This window comes from Microtus pennsylvanicus, chromosome X (assembly GCF_037038515.1).
Source record: "Microtus pennsylvanicus isolate mMicPen1 chromosome X, mMicPen1.hap1, whole genome shotgun sequence".
In the NCBI taxonomy this organism is placed as follows: Eukaryota; Metazoa; Chordata; class Mammalia; order Rodentia; family Cricetidae; genus Microtus; species Microtus pennsylvanicus.
In genome coordinates this window covers 29,356,953-29,377,538 of record NC_134601.1, presented here as the reverse complement: position 1 = coordinate 29,377,538, position 20,586 = coordinate 29,356,953, and the positions used below count along the sequence as shown (strand labels likewise).

Sequence of the window (20,586 nt, the reverse complement as noted above, 5' to 3'; positions counted from 1 at the left end):
TACATCAATCATCAATCAAGAAAATGTAGGTTGGGTGTAGTGCTGCATGCTTTTAATCCTAGCACTTGGGAGGCAAAAACAAGTGGATCTGCATTCAAAGTCAGTCGTGTCTATATAGGGAGTTCCAGGCCCGACAGGACTACAAAGTGAGACTGTGTCTCAAAAAAAAAATGAATAAATAGTCAGATAGACCTCACCTTTGAAATGTATGTATAGAATTGCAGTGCTTGGTCGGCAGAGACAGGAGGGACAGGAGCTTAACACGATCATTGTAGTCTACATAGTGAGTTCAAGAACAGCTGGGATACATGAGACTGTCTCGAATAAGAAGACAGACCCACTGAAGCAGATTAGTGGTTACTATAGCATCTAGAAATCGAAATACAGGAGTGACTACTGAAAGATAAGGAGTTATGTTTGTTCTTCATTTTCTCTTTAAAATGTGGGAAATGTTCTGGACTTTGATAACTCAGACAGTTGTATAATATTTTGAATATAATGACGCCCTGCTCCTGTATGGAGAAGATTCATTCATAGGGGTATATGTGTGCCCGCTCGACTGGCAGGTCTAATCTCCAAAATATATAAAGGACTCAAGAAACTAGACATTAAAATTCTAATTAATCCAATTAAAAATGGGGTACTAAACTGAACAGAGAATTCTAAACAAGTTCAAATGGCCAAAAGACCCTTAAGGTCATGTTCAACTTCCTTAGCAATCAGGGAAATTCAAATCAAAACAACTTTGAGATACCATCTTATACCTGTCAGAATGGCTAATGCCAAAAACACCAATGATAGCCTATGCTGGAGAGGATGTGGAGTAAGGGGAGCACTCATCCATCGCTGGTGGGAATGCAAACTTATGCAACCATTTTGGAAATCAGTGTGGCGGTTTCTTGGGATATTGAGAATCACCCTACCTCAGGATCCAGCAATACCACTCTTAGGAATATACCCGAGAGATGCCCAATCATACTACAAAAGCATTTGTTAAACTATGTTCATAGCAGCATTATTTGTAATACCCAAAATCTGGAAACAACCTAGATGCCCCTCAATGGAAGAATGGATGAAGAAAATATGGAATATATACACATCAGAGTACTACTCAGCAGTAAAAAACAAAGACATCATGAATTTTGCATGCAAATGTATGGAAATAGAAAACATTATCCTGATTGAGATAACCCAGACCCAAAAAGATGAATATGCTATATACTCACTCAGTAGTGGACTCTAGCCATAAACAAAAGGCATTGAGTCTATAGTTCACAAGCCTAGAGAAGCCAAATAACAAGGTGAACCCCCCAAAAAAAACAAGTATATATCCTCCAGGAAATTGGATGCAAACAAGATTGCCAGGCAAAAGTTGGGAACATGGGAGTAGGGGTAGGAAAGGGGGTTGGATGGGGGAAGGGGAGAAGGGGAGAGAGAAGGGAGAAGGTTAAGACTGGGGAGAGTTTGGGGGAGTGGGAAGGTGAAGATAGAGGAAGGCTGATATAGGAGGAGGGAAAAAGATATCTACATTAAGGGGCCCATTTTAGGGTTGGCAAGAGACTTGCCTCTAGAGAGGATCCAACGTGTCCACGAGATGTCCTCAGCTAGGTCCTTGGGCAGCAGAGGAGAGAGTGACTGAGCTGGCCTTGCCCCACTATCACAGTGATGATTATCTCGAGTATCACCATAGCATCTTCATTAAACGAAGGATGGAGATGGAGACAGAGACCCTCATCAGAGCAACAGGCTGAGCTCCCAAGGTCCAGTTGAAGAGCAGAAGCAGGGAAAAGATGAGCAAGGAAGTCAGGACTGTGAGGGACTGGTCCAGCCACTGAGACAGTGTGCCTGATCTAATGGGAGCTAACCAAAGCCAGATGGACCGGGCCTGAACGAGCCTGTGATCAAACCAGACTCTCTGAATGTGGCTGACAATGGGGGCTGACTGAGAAATAGCATTGGGACCTGTTTCTACTGCATGTGCTGGCTTTTTGGTACTCTAGTCTATTTGGATGCACACCTTCCTAGGCCTGGATGGAAGGAGGAGGGCCTTGGACTTCCCACAGGGCAGGGTACCCTGCCCTCTCCTAAGGAGGGAGGGGAGGGAGGAAGGTGCGGGGGACGCGGGAGGGGAATGGGAGGAGTGGAACAAGTGTAATTTTTGAATGGAAAATTAAATTAAAAAAACACAAAAAAATAACTAAACAAATTTCTTAACTGGGAGCTGGAGAGAGTACTCGTTGGTTAAGTGTTCTTGCCATTCAAACACAAAAGTTTGAGTTTAGATCCTAGAATCCTTGTAAAAATTGATCATGGCTATGCAGGTTCCTGTAACCCCTGGACTGTTGAATCTGAAGAGAATGGAGACCCCAAAATCTCTGGGGCCTGCAGATGGACAGCCTAGCACCAGGTTCAGTGAAAGATGCTGTCTCAGCAGAATCAGGTGTAGAGTGATAGATCAGAGTACACAGCTTCCTCTTCCGGTCTCTGTGCATGAAGGGTACACCACATGTATGCACACATGTATGCATAGAATAAACATATGTGTATGCGCGGAACACACACACATGTATGCACAGAACACACATACATGTGCGCATACAACACACACATGTATGCATAGAATAAACATACGTGTATGCACAGAACACACATACACACAAGTATGCACAGAACACACAATACACACATACGCATGTATGCACAGAACACACACATACACACACATGTATGCATAGAACACACACACATATACACACTCGTGTACAGACATAAAGAAGGAGAGGAAGACCGAGGTTTTACTTGTATACTAATATTTTGCTCTTCTTTAAAGTTTTTTCTTTTTCCTTAGGGTTTCTCTGTGTAGCTTTGGAGCCTGTCCTGAAACTTGCTCTGTGGTCCAGGCTGGCCTCGAACTCACAGAGATCTGACTACCTCTGCCTCCCAAGTGCTGGGATTAAATGCGTGTGCCGCCACCACCAATCCAGTTAAAAAAAAATTTGAGCCAGTATTTCACTATGTCACTTTGGCGGTACTGAAACTCATCACATAGAAGTTTGCCTCTAATTTCCCCAAATCCACTTACCTATTTCCTAAGTCCTGGGATTAATATAAACCACCATGCCTGGCTGGGTTTTGTTTGGTTGTTTTTGTTTTTAAGACAGTATCATGAAGTTCAGACTAGTCTCAAAATTACAACCCTCTGCCCTCACTCTGTGTGTCCTCATGCCATAACTCAAGAATGTTACCACAAACTTGTCTCATTTTATTTATACTGCATTGGTCTGCTGAGACTAATTTCTATTGTTCATGAGAACTGTTTATTAGATTCTCTGTACAGTGATACATTGGGATTCTCCTGCCTCTGTCTCCTGCAACACTGTGGTTATCGACATATAGCAGATCTGATTGGTATATATTGGGTGCTGGATATTAAAATTTAGGTCCTCATTCTTAGGCAACAAGCCCTTTAGCCAAGGAACCCTCTCCTCAACTCAATATTAGAATATGTTATTTCATTTTTTTAATGTTTTGTTCTATTTGTAATTCTCTCTCTCTCTCTCTCTCTCTCTCTCTCTCTCTCTCTCTCTCTCTCTCTCTCTGTGTGTGTGTGTGTGTGTGTGTGTGTGTGTGTGTGTGTGTATGAGTGTAAGTCCTACCAAAGTTCAGAAATTTGTATCAAATCCTTGGAGCTAGAGTTACAAGTGGTTGTAAGCTATGAGTTTTAGTTGTTGAGAATCAAATTTGTGTCCTCTACAAGAGAAGATAAGCTTTTTTTTTTTTTTTTTTTTTTTTTTTTTTGGTTTTTTGAGACAGGGTTTCTCGGTAGCTTTGGTGCCAGTCCCGGAACTAGCTCTTCTAGACCAGGCTGTCCTTGAACTCCCAGAAATCCACCTGCCTCTGCCTCCTGAGGGCTGAGATTAAAGGCCTGTGTCACCACCGCCTGGCTAGAGAAGATGAGCTTTTAACCACTAAGCCAATTCTTCAGCCTCAAAGCCCTGTGTGTCTTAAGTCGCTATTATAACAAGGTTTGCATAGCCTGAAATATTGGGGTTAAAGGAAAACTGTAACACTAATCTGTGCTCCAAAAAACCAATAAAATATACCCAAATACTGTTCCTTATATATTAAGAAATAATATAACTGAATATTTTAACCCATGGAGCCTCTGGTTTATTTTAACTTAGACCAATGTCCAATTAAGCTCAAGTCCTTCCTAGTTCTTTATTTTTTCGTTAAAACTTATATTTATTTATATATTTTGGTTTTTCAAGACAGGATTTCTTTGTCTTCAGTCAAGTGACTAGTCATGCTATGCCCTGGAATAAAATTTCAAACATAATTTTCTGGAAGATAGCCTAGCTAAGAAATAAGAAAGGGATTCCTTTGAGTTAATTTTTGTAAAACAAGATTGAATAGAGCCAAATATGATGTATGTTTAATAAAATGGTATTATTAGAAAGCTTTGATCACCCCTGTGGCAGTCCTCCCTGAATTAAGCTAGTAAAAACTAAATTTGTTAATAGTAAATTTGATTGAATAAATGTTGTGAGAAAATATTACTAGCCCAGTGACTCCTCTCTCATCTCAATTCCCATGCAGTAGAAAATATTTGTCTTTTTTTGAGACAGGATCTCACTATGTAGATCTTTCTGTCCTGGAACTCACTATGTAGACCATGCTGACTTCTCCCAGAGATTCACCTGCCTCTGCCTCTGTGTGCTGGGAATAAAGGACTGTAGCACTCCGTCTGGCTAAAATATTTGTCTTTTTAGATGGTAATGATTTCCAACTGTTATACAAGGAGGTGGATACTGTCATAAAGACTTTGTCCCTACTATCAAATACAGTCTAAATACCTACATTTATAAGCACAGAGGTCTTAAAATTGAACAAACTTTGACACCCACAAAATTAAAAGCTGGGGAGGGGACATAGCAAGCCAGGGCTGCTGACCAATCAGAAAGGCATTGCATAACATAAGGGTCTGATGTCACAGAGGGATGGGTGGAGCAAGGGGCGGGGCGTCCAGTGGAATTTATAAACTCAGGGCTGTTCTAGGCCACACCAGTGAGATCCACTCTCTAGTAGGGCACTCAGCCATTGATCTACCAGACATCTTGTACCACACAGGTGAGAACTTGGATCCCAGGAGGACCAGGCAAGATGGGGCCTGCCGACATTGAGGCAGTAGTATTTTGTGGCTGAGGGAATCCCATTTTGAAGAGGACTTCACAGTTTGTTTGTTTTCCGTGTTGCTGTCTGGAGCAGGGTCCTGGGAGTCCCACCTTAGAAGGCCCAAGGGGACAGGCAACTCCGAGGAAAGGGCAAAGGCCAGGAAGAGAGTTGAGGCAGGCACAGGGGAATAGGGCGCAATCTTTTAGGTTTAATTCTCATTCTTTTGTCCCTTAAACTGGGCACTGGACAGTGACAAGTTATTTCTAAATGGCACAATTCAGACAAATGACCCTGTCCTGCCCTGCAGTTATAAATGTGTGAATCCCAATTACCCCAGCTTTGAGATTGGTGATGTTCACCTGGTAAAGGAGTGTCTTAGGATACACTTGACTAAAAGGGTTTGAGAGGTGGAAGCTTCAGAGCTGGGGGGCGGTGGGGGGGAAGGGCTCTATAGTCTACCCTGGTCACTGGATTCTGTCCTAGCCCTGCTAAGATAGAACCAGGACCTGGCTGAATTCTTGAGTTTTCAATTAAAGCCGACAAGATGAAAATGCCACTCAGCTTTTAAAAGTTCACTTTGAGTTTCTCCAGGAGGGTGTTTTTCTGAACAGCAAACTGATCCTTTGAAGCTGGGAAGCTGGGACACACACAAACTCTAAACTTAGTCTTCCACCTTATCTTATAGATATTACTAGAATACCTAAACTACAGGTTGCACAGTTTTTATGTGTGAAAGCATAGATTCAAACTGTTGCATCCTGAAAAATGTGTAATACTCACATTAACATAAAACCTGGGCAAAATCGAGATTTATATAGTGCTACATCCAATATTCTAGAATTAGCTTTAATGTAATTTTAGTAATTTTGTAAGAAGAAATGAATCTAGATACTATTATTACTGCAACCTAGCATGCAAACCATGTACATTATCTAAATAAAAGACAACTACTTGATATTTTAACTGCTGCATTAATTATCATAATTCTCTTACTACTACTTAGGTTTATTAACTGACTATGCTAACTTTCACCTCTGTTCCTCTCAACTAGAAACCTCCATGACTTACTTTCCTTCGATGGAAACGTATGTTTTTCTGCGGTAGTAATTTTTTTCAGTTTTGATCTGTCAAATTCCTCTATTTCCGACATGTCAAGTTTGTCAGCCATCTTGACTGAAAGAAGAAGAACAACAAAATGTTACCTGCTAGAACGATGATCAGATTAGGAATGACAATTAAAAGTTCATACAAATTCAAAATATCAATGAATACTTTATATGGTGTTAGCTGTCGGCTTGCTATAAATAGCTTTTATTATAGTTAGGTATGACCCTTGTATCCCTAATCTCTCTAAGACCTTTATCATAAAGGGATGTTGAATTTTGTCAAATGCTTTTTCAACATCTACTGAAATGATCATATGGTTTTTTTCTTTCAGTTTATTTATATGATGGATTACATTGATAGATTTTCATATGTTGAACCAGCCCTGCATCCCTGGGATGAAGCCTACTTGATCATAATGGATAATTTTTCTAATGTGTTCTTGGATTCAGTTTGCCAGGATTTTATTGAGGATTTTCGCATCGATGTTCATGAGTGAGATTGGCCTATAATTCTCTTTCTTGGTTGAGTCTTTGTGTGGTTTTGGTATCAGGGTAACTATAGCTTAATAAAAGGTATTTGGCAATGACTTTTGTGTTTCTCTATTGTGAAATACATTAAGAAGTATAGGTATTAGGTCTTCTTGGAAGTTCTGGTAGAATTCTGCTTTGAAACCGTCTGGACCTGGGCTTTGTTTGGTAGGGAGAAAAAAGTGAGAAGGGAAGGATGGGGGTAACTTGGGGAAACGGGATGATTGGGATAAAGGAAGGTTGGATAGGGGAGCAGGGATGCACATATCTTAATTAAGGGAGCCATCTTAGGGTTGGAATGAGTGGTTTTAGATGGAGTACATGCCTGTTTTGGAGTATGTGGAAACTCCATGCCATTTTAGTAATAATTTAGAAAACAGGCACATGTTCCAAAAAGGGTCTATTTTAAAACACCTGTAAGAAAATAACCTCATACTATACTGATAGAGGAAAACTCACAGGGGCGGTGGTGATTCTGTGGAAACAGAAAGAGAGGGCTAAGGTGAATTTCCTGAAGAAAGATATGAGAGCGCTCAGATTACTGGACAGCAGCAGTGCTCATGTGATGGATATCATAAGGGTATTACGATTTCAAAATTTGGGTCTAAGGATATGATGCTTTGGAGCGGGTCTTCTTTTGTTTTCACAGAGGACCAGACCCTGTGGATTGCATCTATCCCAATTTGGTATGATAGACCACGGCCTCCCAAAAAGTTCCTGTGAACACCCTCAAAAAATTACTTCACTCAACTGCCAACTGAGATGAAACTAGCACACAGGTTATACCATGAAAGACCTCATTAACGACGCTCCATTCAGCAGGAAGCAGTTTGGAGAGAAAAAACTGCGCCCATGTTCCCAAATATGGTTTATAAATGTTCTTTTGCATTTAAAGGGGGAAATGATATAGGTATGAATAATTTGCATTGGTATGGATTTTAAGGTCAATTTTGTTATATGTATATGTATTTATGATATTGATTAAGATATTGTGATTGTGTAGTTCATTTAAAATGTAATGTATAATAGGAAATATAGGTTGTTGATGGATAATCATAAATAATAGTCAAGTTTGTAGTCATGTTACTTAGATTTTCTAGATATATAGAGATATATTTCAGATAGGCATTCTTCATATCTCTCAAAGGCTACAGAATATGGCATTTAAAATATTTTAATAACTTGGGACTTTTCATGACAATGAGACACTCTGCTCCTGGGGGCATCAATCTACTTCGAGAGGAAGATGGGCATCGAAGAGGATCCTTTTGGAGTTTGATAGCCATTTGGGCAAGAAACTGCTCTTGCCTGGACTGTTGCATAAAATGAACACAGAGAACCCTCAGAGAGAGGACTGCTGAACTTGCCTAAAGGTGAGATGGTCTTTTTGGGTTCATGACTCATGAAAGAGTCTGTGAGACATTCTGCAGGACACAGCAGATTTCAAAGACTAAACTGTCTTTGAAATTTCCTGCTTCATGGAAATGTCTGCTGGATACTATGGGCCTGTAGGCTGAAGATGGATGCCCCAACGGTACAGAGAAACTTTGGGTGACTGTCCAGGCAGCGAGATGTCTCTGTCATTTCTAGAGCTTTGGATTTCTTGTTTACTTAGGTAATATTATATCCTTTTGGAGTCTTTGATGGAGTTGAAGAATGGATAGGTAGTTATAGTTTTCCATTGTTATGATAAAAGATAAAATAGATATAAATATTGTAACTGTGATTCTTGCTTAATAACTGTTTTGCTATATGTAATTTTACTATATTAAAGCCTTTCTTTTTTGTTTAAACAGAAAAAGGGGAAATGATGGAGTAGGGTCATCTTTCTATCTGTTGATTTCATTGGTTAAGTAATAAAAAACTGCTTGGCCCTCATAGGATAAAACATAGGTGGGTGGAATAAACAGAACAGAATGCTGGGAAAAAGAAGCAGAGTCAAGGAGTCACCATGATTCTCCCACTCCAGGCAGACACAGGTTAAGATCATTCCTGGTAAGCCAGCTCCTGGGCTATACAGATTAATAAAACTGGGTTAGATCGATATGTAAGAGCTAGCCAATAAGAAACTGAAACTAATGGGCCAGGCAGTGTTTAAATAAATACAGTTTCCGTGTAATTATTTCGGGGCATAAGCTAGAGCTAGCCATGTGGGCAGCCGGGTGCTGGGGACGCAGCCCTGCTGCTCATAATACAACACTCATGGTCATCCATGTTGTTTCCTGTTTTGTTGGGCTCTAGTTTCCTGGAGGGGCTTGTGGGAACAGACAACCAAGAAAGAGAGAGCCCATGAATCTCACGGATTATCAAGGCCCAAATGATAAAAGAGTCCTCAACCAAGGAAAAGATAATCCTATTGGAATCAGAGTGGGACTCTCTACCCTATTGTCCAGCTAAAGGATTCCTTTGCTAAGCAGGGCCTCCAGATCACCATCAGCAACAGTGTCCTGAGAGAAGGGAAGAACAGTACCATAAAGACACAGCGCCATGGAGACATGGCACAGACTCTCAGTTATCTGGACTTATACCTGGGCACAGGGGAGACCTCCCTTGACCCAGCCACAAGTGCCTGACCAAGTTCCTGACTCCTATGCAGGGGAAGAGGCAGGAGCAAGGCACAACAGTTCTCATTCTCAGGCTTCCTGCGCTCCTCTCCACACCCCAGCATGGGAAGATGTATCCCCATTTCACAGGTGCCAAGGCTCTGCCTTGAGCAGTAAAGGAGAGATGGATTCTTCCATCATGGAGCCCCGGGAGTAACACAAATATGACCTCCTAGTTTACACCCAGAAGGAAACATGCACTGACTCCATCTCCCCATGCACAGATGTGACTAGCTCGCAATTCCTGTATCTGATGCCCAGAAGGAGCAGTCATCCTGGGAGACAACAAACTATTGAGAAAACAATAAAGGAAGACACAAGGAAGTTTCAGGCTTGTTTTCTCGGTGCACACTGCTGGGTGTTGCAGTTTAACAAAAGTGGGCTGATGCCCAATAGAGGGCTCTGTGGTTCAACGACTTTAATTTGACTATGCGCTCTGAGTATTTTCCCAGGCAGGGAAGGAAAATCTACTACATGAGAATCAGAACATGGCAGACATTGGGTCAAACAGGCTACAGCGAACGGGAGAAAAGCCTAAACCGAAGCAACAGCATAAGGTTAGGGCGCTATGCAAATGCTGCCCAGGAACTAAACACAAGGGATGTCATCAATGTCCCTTGGGGGACACTGCAGCCACCCCTGAGTTCCCTTGGGTCCCTGGGTAGAAGGGGTCCTGCAGACTTCTTTGCATCCCAAACATCTGCGCCATCTTCTGCTTGTTCTTTCTCTCATCCTTCTTCACCCTTGCCATGTTGTCAGATTCTCTCATCTTGTGCTCATTGCTGAAGCGCATGCCTTGGAGAGCCTCTTTATACTCCTTGAGGCAGTAGGCCAGCCCCTTCTGCTTTTTCTTTTGGCCTTTCTGGGCCTGTGGTCCTCAGCCGGGCGCTTTCCTGCAGGGCTCCCTTTACTTTCTGGCTTTCCCTGTCTCTCTGGACTTCCTTCCTGTTTTGCCCTTCTCTCAGGCTGTGGCTGCTCTTGGCTCTTTAGCAGCATCCCCTCATCTCCTGCCTTTGCCTGCTTTTCTGACAGCTCTCTGTCTCCCAGAGAAAAAGCTGCTTCTGACTGTCTCTCCTCCTGTGACTCTGTACCATTTTCCACTGTCCTCGCTTTGAAGGCACTCCTTCCTTCCTTCTCACTCGAGAGTTCGTCCAGGTCCAGATATTTATATTTCTGTCCTTGGAGCAGAGGTGGGGGTGGGGTGGGGAAAAAGAGAAAATAGAGAAGACACGAAGGCTGAGGAGCAGGCACCGCAGGCACATTCATCTTAGCCTTTGCAACTTGCCCTTGAGAGTGGTTCTCCACCTAAGCCTGTCTGCCTTCCAAGTGTGCCTGCTGCCTCCACCCCACCTCACAGTTGAGGTAAACATACCCTGGGAGACTCTGCCACCTTCCCTGTGCTCCTTCACTGTGAGAAACACTGCGAAAGATGGTGGGGTGCGCAGTGGAGCCCAATTCTGCCTGTGAGCCTGTCCTTGCTGCTGTACACCCGACCTGCAGGCATCCAGAGCAGGTTGCACCTCCTTTCCGGGTGTCTCAGCAAGCAGACAACAGCAGACTCAAATATGCACTGACAAGACACGGGTCAGGGGCTGTGCACTCAGTGAACAGCGGGGACTGGGAAACTGTTCTGGATTCAGGACCTGTCCCCCTCCATCCCTCCCTGCACCCCAGCCGCCATTTCTTTTCAGGCCTTGGTTCGAAGGAGAACGCTCTTCTAAATATTTTGGGGTCTGTGAGTCTCCCTGACCTGGCTGGAACTCAAGAGCCCACCTTGGCGCTGAACAACTTTTCGGTCAGAAATGGTTGTTTTTCTTCCTTCCTTCCTTCCTTTCTTCCTTCCTTCCTTCCTTCCTTCCTTCCTTCCTTCCTTCCTTCCTTCCCATGCCCTCTCTTAGAGAACCTCTCCCAACCCCTGTCTAGGACTGGGACTCCAAGGGGTCCCCGATAAGGGACAGTGAAGGCAGCTGAGGTCCTGGGATGGGCTGTAGCCAGCAGGTGGGGATACTTGGGGTTGTCTGCCTTATCTGCCATCTGTTCAGAGGCTGCAAGCTCCCCAGCAGCCCCGTTTCCCATTGGCTCTAAGGTCTACACACAAGTCCTCCTCCCTTGTCCCAAACTCCACCTCCAATCTTTCCCTCCTAGCGCCCAGCTGGCCTCACCCCCAGCCTATATGTCTAGGCACAAAGCCTCACACTGATCTGAGAGAAGCAAGAACAGTAACTGGGAACCCAAGGACCTGAGAGACAGCTCTGGTACTTGGTCCTGGAGGGTGAGGGCGGGGCTCGCCAACTGGAAAGTCACATGACAGCACCCCAGCCCCAGCCCTCCCTCCTGCCATCTAGCAAGACTCAGCCAGACACACACCACCTCCTGGAATCAGGTAGCCCTCCACCCTTGGGTGTGTCTGTTTCTCTTGTTAGAAAGTTGGTTTAAAAAAAAATTTATTCAATACCAGTTTTTTTTTATTCTTCAGTTTACTGGAAGAATTTTGAAAAAGCTGCTTTCAGAGCTATTGCAAGTCCAAAATCACCGAAACAAGCCCATAACTGTGAAGTTAACAGGCGGATAATGGGATATTGCACTTTTGAGAAATAATTAGGAATTAATCCCACTAAATGACAGTTCCTAACTTTATTGTCTGACTTTCATGCTATTTCTTTTTTTACTTTGTATATTTATTTATTTATTAAAGATTTCTGCCTCCTCCTCGCCACCGCCTCCCATTTCCCACCCCTCCCCCAGTCACGTCCCCCTCCCTCATCAGCCAGAAGAGCAATCAGGGTTCCCTGCCCTGTGGGAAGTCCAAGGACCGCCCACCTCCTTCCAGGTCTAGTTAGGTGAGCATCCAAACTGCCTAGGCTCCCACAAAGCCAGTACGTGCAGTAGGATCAAAACCCAGTGCCATTGTTCTTGAGTTCTCAGTAGTCCTCAGCGAGTCTGGTTTTATCCCAGGCTTTTACAGACCCAGGCCAGCTGGCCTTGGTGAGTTCCCAATAGAACATCCCCATTGTCTCAGTGTGTGGGTGCACCCCTCGCGGTCCTGTGTTCCTTGCTCGTGCTCTCTCTCCTCCTGCTCCTGGTTTGGACCTTGGGATTTCAGTCCAGTGCTCCAATGTGGGTCTCTGTCTCTGTCTCCTTTCATCGCCTGATGAAGGATAATATCCAGGAGAATGACTCTATGTTTTTCTTTGGGTTCACCTTCTTATTTAGCTTCTCTAGGTGGTGGTACACCGATTATTAGAAATGGATTAATCTAGATGTGAGAGCTAGCCAATAAGAGCCTAGAGCTAATGGGCCAAGCAGTGTTTAAAAGAATACAATTTCTGTGTAATTATTTGGGGTGTAAAGCTGGCCATGTGGGCGGCCGGGTGCTGGGGACGCAGCTCGCCGCTCACTCCATATTACAGAGTGGCGCCCTACAACACTAAAGAAAGAAACTGAAGAAGATATCAGAAAATGGAAAGATCTCCCACGCTCATGGATGCTCTTGCATAGGTAGGACCAACATAATATAAATGGCAATCTTACCAAAAACATTCTAGAGATTTAAAGAAATACCCATCAAAATCCAAACACAATTGCTCACAGACTTATAGAACAATATTCAACTTCATATGGAAAAACAAAAAATCCTCAGAATAATTAAAACAATCCTGTAAAATAAAAGAACTTCCAGAGGCATCACCATCCCTGACTTAAAGCTTCACCATAGAGCTATAGTAATAAAAGACAATTTGGTAGGCATAAAATCAGACACATGGACCAATGGAATCAAATAAAGACGCTGGCATTAATTCACACACCAGTGAACACCTGATTTTTGACAAGGAAGTCAAAATATACAATGGAAAATGGAAGTATCTTTAACAAATGGTGCTGGATAACTGCTGTCAGCATGTAAAAGATTACAAATAGATCCAAATCTTCAGCCATACACAAAACTCAAGTCCTAGTGGAACAATGACCTCAACATAAATCCAGTTGCTCTGAACCTGATAGAGGAGAAGTTGGGAAGTATCCTTGAACACATTGGCACAGGAGACCGCTTCATAAATATAACAGGAGTAGCACAGACACTGAGAACAACAATAAATGGACCTCCTGAAACTGAAAAACTTCTGTAAGGCAAAGGACACACTCAATAAGACTAAATGACATCCTACAGAATGGGAAAAGGTCTTTACCAATCCCACATCTGACAGAGGACTGATCCCCAATATATATAAAGAACTAAAGAAACGAAGCTCAAAATACCCCAATTTAAAACTGGGGTATAGAGCTAAACAGATAATTCTCAACAGGACAATCTCAAATTGCTAAAAGACATTTAAGGAATTGCTGAACATCCTTAATCAACAAGGAAACATAAATTAAAATTACTCTAAGATACCATCTCACACTTGTCAGAATGACTAAGATAAATTTATGAGGACAACTAAGATAAATTTATGAGGATGTGGAGTTAGGGGAACACTCCTCCACTGCTGGTGGGAGTGGAAACGTGTACAGCTACTTTGGAAATCAGTATGGTGGTTTCTCAGAAGATTGGGAATCAGTCTACCTCAAGACCCAACTATAACACTTTGGGCATTTTTTGTTTGTTTTTGTTGTTGTTCGGTTTTCTAATGTTGCTTGACTGCTTAGTCAATGTTTGGAGAAAAATCTTGCAGTTTTCTGCCATAGGTGGATGGCCCATCTTAGACATTCCTCTGAAAAGAGTTACCTTATATTCCACAGTCCTACTGTATATCCCTAGCTATGTCTTCATGATAGATCCTACACTCACTGTTATAATGCAAAAATTCCTGAGAGGAGATAGTTTATTTCCAAAAGTGAGTTCTGCCAATTGTCTGAGTCCCCACCTAGGTCATCTTAGTTCTGCTTCTCAGTTGGTAGCCTTCTAAGGAAGGACTTTTGCTTTGAGTGAAAGCGAGGTGAGAAGGGAGCCCTTTCCTGTGTGCAGGGACAGTTGTACAGCAAGGTTGTGTTAGAAGCACGACATCACAATAGTTATCCTGATACTTTTCTTATTTTCGCCCTGTGTTTAAAAGACACATTTTTCTTTAAATATATTCTGATTAGAGTTCCCTCTCCCCTTAACCTCCCCAGTTTCTCCCCTCCTCCCATGACATCCAGATCCACCTCCTTTCTGATTCTTATTAGAATACAATGGGCTCTTAAGAGATAAAAATAATAACAAAATGAATTAGAATAAGATAAAATACAACTATCACGTAGAAGTGTCCTTGTGGTAGGGTAAAGTGTCCTTGGAGTACATAACGAAAGGGCTTTATTTGGAATTTGAGGTAGATTGATTACCATCTGGAGTACAGGTCCCTCTAAATCAACTCACAGAAACTCAAAGAGACCAAAGCAGCAAGCATGAGGCAGGCATGGATCTGCACCAGGTCTTCAATGTGTATATTATCTCTTTCAGTATTTTAGGAGAACTTTTATTTGTATTTTTGTGGGGATGTTGAGTGTGTGAACAAGTGGGTCTCTGTTTCTTGGGTCTTCTTGTGGGCTCTTTTACTCCTGTTCATTTGCCTCATCCAATTTCTATTTGATAATTGTGATTTAAAGTCTTATTCTAATTTATTTTGTTGTGCTTTGCTGTTATCTCTTAGAAGCCTATTACTATCTACTGAGAGATAGAAACAGAATGGATCCTGATAGAAGGGAAGGTGGAGCAGAACTGGGAGGAGTAGAGTGAAGGGAAATTATAATCAGGATAGATTATGGGGAAAATTTATTATGGATAAAAATGGAAGGAAGATTCCCAGAATGAAAGTTAACACAAAAGGGTCATGGCTCACAGAGATACACTGACTCATATTTTGTTACTTCTAGGTCATTTGGTTATCAGTACTTATCCACCAACATCTCAAACCTAGACCACAATCAGCACTGAGATGTTATTGCTTCTTCAATTGCCCTCATTTACCTTTTGATTCCATTCCTCCATCCCTCTCTTTTTGATTTGTCTTCATTTAATTTAGGAAGCTCTCAGTCTACCACACTAGCTCACCTGTTTGCCATTACTCCTTGTCTTTATCTAGAAGTTATATATTAAAGCCCTGTTTTAATATCATTCTTTGTAGTATTCCAATAATTGTTGAGGTTAAGCAATGTCTTAAGTGTGGACTCAGTCTTCTATAGTCTGGCATCTTCTCAGGTACTATTTATTAATTTTTTCCAGTTGAAGAGTGAGAGGAGTGAGAATATGAACAAAGAGGTCAAGACCATGATGGGGACACCCACTGAAACAGTTTACTTGAGCTGAAGTGAGCTCGCCAACTCTGGCCAGACAGGGAAGGAACCAGCATAGGACCAAGCTGGACCCTCTGAATGTGGGTGACAGTTTATGGCTGGGGCAGACTGCAGGGCCACTGGCAGTGACATGAGGATTTATCCCTGCTGCTGGTGCTGACTTTTTGGGAACCATTGTCTTTGGATGGATACCTTGCTCAGCCTGGATATAGTGGGGAGGGCCTTGCTCCTTCCTCTGGGAAATGTGCCTTACCCTCTCTGAGCAGTGGATGAAGGTGGGCTGGGGGAGGGGTAAGTGCAATGAATGGGAGGAGGAGAGGGAATAGAAATTTGGATTGGTATGTAAATGAAAAAAGATAGATTGTTTTCTTTTAAAAATACTCACATTTCTCACTATCTGAACATACATACAATATTTATTTAATGATTTTGTATATTGAGACATATACTAGATGATGTGTGAAAAGGAGGACATATTTCAGAAACCCTCTCATTTTTGAACTTACAAAGCGTGCGGTGAGATACATAAACATGCAGAAAGTGACAGAACCTTAGGGTTTTATGAACCAATAGCTACCGCACATTTAGTTATTGCCATAAATGGAGTGATGGACAGTATTGGCAAAGTTAAGAAACAAAATGACCAGCCTGACCAAGATTATAAAAACTACCTTTCAAGCCCGACTACTAAAGCGTGTTTTAAAAGAGAAAGGAGGTATGCTAGAGAGGGTTTCAGGAAGATACTCATACTCTCTGATATGACCGCATATCAGTAATCAGCAACACATAATTATTAATTCTGCATGATACTGGCATGTTGAACCACCTGCAAGGTAAAGTTGAAGTAAAATTGATGGGACTGAGTAATTTAAAGTATCATTCATTGTTAGCTTACCTTGCTTTAAAGAGCATAAGGTTTGTTGTTACCGTTGTTTTTTTATTATTTTTATTGTTATTATTTTTCCTTTGATTGAAAATAGATTGTTTTCTCATGCAACAATAGTCCCAGGAATCCTATCAAAACACTAAACTCAACCTGGAATCCAATATGCTCAAAGGACCGGATGCAGACCCTTGCAGTCTCTGAATGTTGTCTCGGTCTCTCTGAATTCACATGGGCTTTGATGAAGCCGTTACCAGGTGTGGGGATGTAGCTCAGAGGTAGAGCACATGTTTCGCATATATGAGGCCCCGGGTTCGAGCTCCGGCATCTCCAAAACAATATTTTTAACCTTTGACTGTTCTTTTTCAGGATGTTTCTGTACAAGGTGTCCCAGACTTTAAATTCCCGTGATGAGGTCATATATGTATAGCTAATTATTGGATGAAATTGCCCATTTGTCACCGTGACAGCAATGTTCATTTTTGTGACGACATTTCCATAGACACCGCCATGGTCTGGTGAGTAGAACGTGGGCATGCTTCCAGGGATGTTTTGTTCACAGATCGAACAACAAATGAAAGCTCTGCTTTCGTAGAGGGACAGTTTCTCAGATGATGGGTATACTTTCTTGGGTGAAAACAAGGGTGAAGACTTCTTGCTCTGAGAGAAAGAAAGGGAGGGCTGGGCGGAGCCATTCCTGGTTACTAAGGGGGAGGTTTCATTGCGGTTGTCATAGAAACCGAGGTCAGTATGGCGACCATTTTCAAATGGCGACTGGACAATGTCCTGAAAGCAGCATTCAGTTCCTGGTGTTTGGACTGAGTTAAGCTTATGGATTCACGGAGGTGAGCACCAGAATCTTTCTGAGGGTTGGGAGGCAGATGCAGGGATTCCAGACCCAAGTAGGACCACTCATATCTCGGGGATTGCAGCCTGTGTATCTCCGGAAGGAGAGAGACTTGGGACCATTCTGCCTCCTCCTGTGCTGTTCTGTACCGGGCTGTGCTGGAGCCATTGTCCAGGAGGGGAGTTGTGGGAGAGTGAGCAGGAGGGAGATGAGGCCAAATAAGCACTCTGTGATCCCGACTTCCTACTCTGTGCATGAGATTGTTCGCCCTTCGGATCGGTGAGATTTAAGAGGGAAGGGAGATAGCAGGGCTGTCTTCTTTCCAAGTTGCAGTCAGTCAGATCTCTGGGCAAACAGAAAAGAAAGCAATTGTTTTCTCTTTGAGCAGTTTTAATATTATTCGAATGATTTAATATTCAGCTATTTATTCCCAGCTTTATTTACCACTGGATGCCCAGCGAGCACCTTCCTCTCCACTAACCCCTTCTTCCCCAGACCCGTCTGTACATGTCCTTGTTTGTGAAAAGGCCATGAGACTGCTAGCCCATAGGACCGGTGAGATTTAAGAGGGAAAGCCTAAATACTAGTCCATAATTACCCTTACATGTCTCAGATGAGTGCTAAAAGACTCACTTGGTTAGAGGATTTTCTTTTTAGTAATCTGCGGTTTTGTTTGGATTTGAGACAGCATTTCACTGTGTCCTACCCTGGCTCAGAACTCTCAGTGATTCTCCTGCCTTGGCTGTCTCGTGAAGGGGTTGCAGGTGCGGGACACTTTGTGCTTGGCACCAGTCTGGCATTTTAATTTCGATTTCCGTGGGCCTGCCCTGCCAGGTGGCCCTGATCTCTCCTCAGAATCCCTGCGACGCTACCTATGGCCTTAATATCTCTAATGAATCTCTATAAAGGGGGCGATCCTATCAATGCCCCCTTGAGAAGCACACCCGAAATATTTCACGGGTCTCAATGACTACTTTATGACTGACATTTGAGGTTTTCCGTATGTTCATAGAAATGCTTTATCAGATAAATGTATTTCTAACATTTCTCCTGGCTCAGACTTATCATCTCAGTTCTCATACATGTCTTTGGAAGAGCAGGAAATTTTAAACTGTAAGATCCCACCTTTTCTAGTTCTTCAGTTACGGTTTTTATTCGGCGTCTTGTCTGCAAAATCTTTGCCTGGTACCCAGTGACAGGGATTTTCTTCTTGTGTCCTGTTTGTCATTTATAGGCTGATTTTTATATTTTTGCATCTGTAATCTATTTTGAATGGTCTTCACATATGATACGATGTAAGTCCTCATTTATGTTTGTGGGTTTGAATATACACATGCCTCAGCATTGCTTCCTGAAAGGCCATCTTTCTGCATCAAATTGTCTTATTTATTTGTGAAACATCAGTTCTCTAATAATCCAATTATGGTATATATGCCAGTAATCCCAGTGCCTGGGAGGCTGCAGCAGGAGTATGGTCAGTTCTTCTCAGCACACACTACACGCACTACACACAAGCTTCTTGCCAGCATTGGGTACAGGAAAAATGTTGACTTGATATAGGCAGTGGTCTGTAAATGTGTGGATGTGAGCGTGGACTGTAGGTTTTGGACTTTTTCTTGCCAACATTGATTCAATAGCATGCTGGTACAATAACTGTAGGTTCAAACAGAGGTCTCCTATCACGCTATGTTGTTCTCTAACATTTGTCTGTTTCTAAGGATTTTCCACAAGCTATGCATTTAAACTACAATGTTTAGAGTTATCCACTCCATTTTTAAAAAGAATAAGTGCAATTTTATTGTTACTGCATTGAATCTGTAGCTCAGTTTTAAATCAACAGACATCTTACTAATAATGAATTGTTGAGTTATCCACTCAATTTTTAAAAAGAATAAGTGCAATTTTATTGTTACTGCATTGAATCTGTAGCTCAGTTTTAAATCAACAGACATCTTACTAATAATGAATTGTTTGAGCCGTGAAAATAGTTGTCCTTCATAAGACAGGTTGTCTCCAATTCAGCAATGTTTCAAAATCTCTCAGCCTATCAGCACTATGGATCTATGTGTCAAAATTATTCACAAATATTTGTACTTTTTGATTCATCTATAACTGGTATTATTTTTTAAACACAATTCCTACGTATTGTTTTTTCTGTGAACAAATTATTAAATCTTCTGTAAACTGTCAGGAAACAAGTGTCAATGAAACTTACAAAGATATTTTTTGTTGCAAGCATGAATTATCCCATGATGAAAACTTTATTTGATGTGTAATGCAGCTTTTCCCTGTTTTCTAATTGGCATTTACAGGTTATTATTGACAGTCTAAAACAAATCAGAGAAATGTCCAAGAGACAAGTCCATGGCCATCCTCACAGAAATCTCATTCAAACCACATAAGTTAGTAGCTCTCACCATCCCGTGAGTGGTCAGAGATGAATCTGTTGTAACGTGATTGAACCCCTTGAGCTCTCAATAAACACCAGGGAGCTAGGAGAGTGAGAATGAGAGGTGTGTGTGTGTGTGTGTGTGTGTGTGTGTGTGTGTGTGTGTGTGTGTACAGGAATTCCTTGGCAGAGGTTGGTGTGCAAAGACTGGTTGATTGACTCTTAGACCTGCAGTGATATGGAGATGGTGGAAGTCGCAGTCCCAGGGCCTAATTACAATTTCCTTCGTGTTCTCTTGAGCCCATGAGTAGCCACTCATTGGGCCCCCTGTGTTGGACTTACCTAACACCTTGTCAGTAACAGATGATGTTGGACCTGACATTTAAAATATCAGAATATGTCTCCTTAACAAAGCTCTAAGTTCCTACCAGTCAAAGCACTGTGTGTCATCACATAGCAGCTAGTGCCTGTAGCTGAGGTTTCTCTGCTTTACCATAATAGTCTACTTAATATTATCACCAATGTACTTAAATAGAGTCTATAGTTTCTTCATTCTGTTATTATAGAAACTTCATGAAACTGTTTCCATATTGTAACATGTAATTTGTACTAACATAAACCTGTCTCTCTCATGTTTACTCACAGATATTTGACTCCAGAGTGAACTATCTTCTTCCTTCGAGGTGAGAGCTGTGTGTTTACATTGACAATTGTTAGTGTGTGTTGTGTATATGCTCATGCTTGTGCAAATATGTCCCTGGATATATATGTGTGAAAGTTAG

General features: G+C 42.1%; 1 long non-coding RNA gene and 1 other non-coding gene across 3 annotated transcripts in view; both read left to right on the top strand.

The window, feature by feature from the left end:
* The window catches only part of LOC142840233 (uncharacterized), a 76,742-nt gene that overhangs the window by 53,835 nt on the left and 2,321 nt on the right, over positions 1 to 20,586 (top strand). The window lies entirely within an intron of this gene.
* On the top strand, positions 16,830 to 16,901 carry Trnaa-cgc (transfer RNA alanine (anticodon CGC)). The gene has a single exon. It is a non-coding gene; the product is annotated as a tRNA-Ala (tRNA).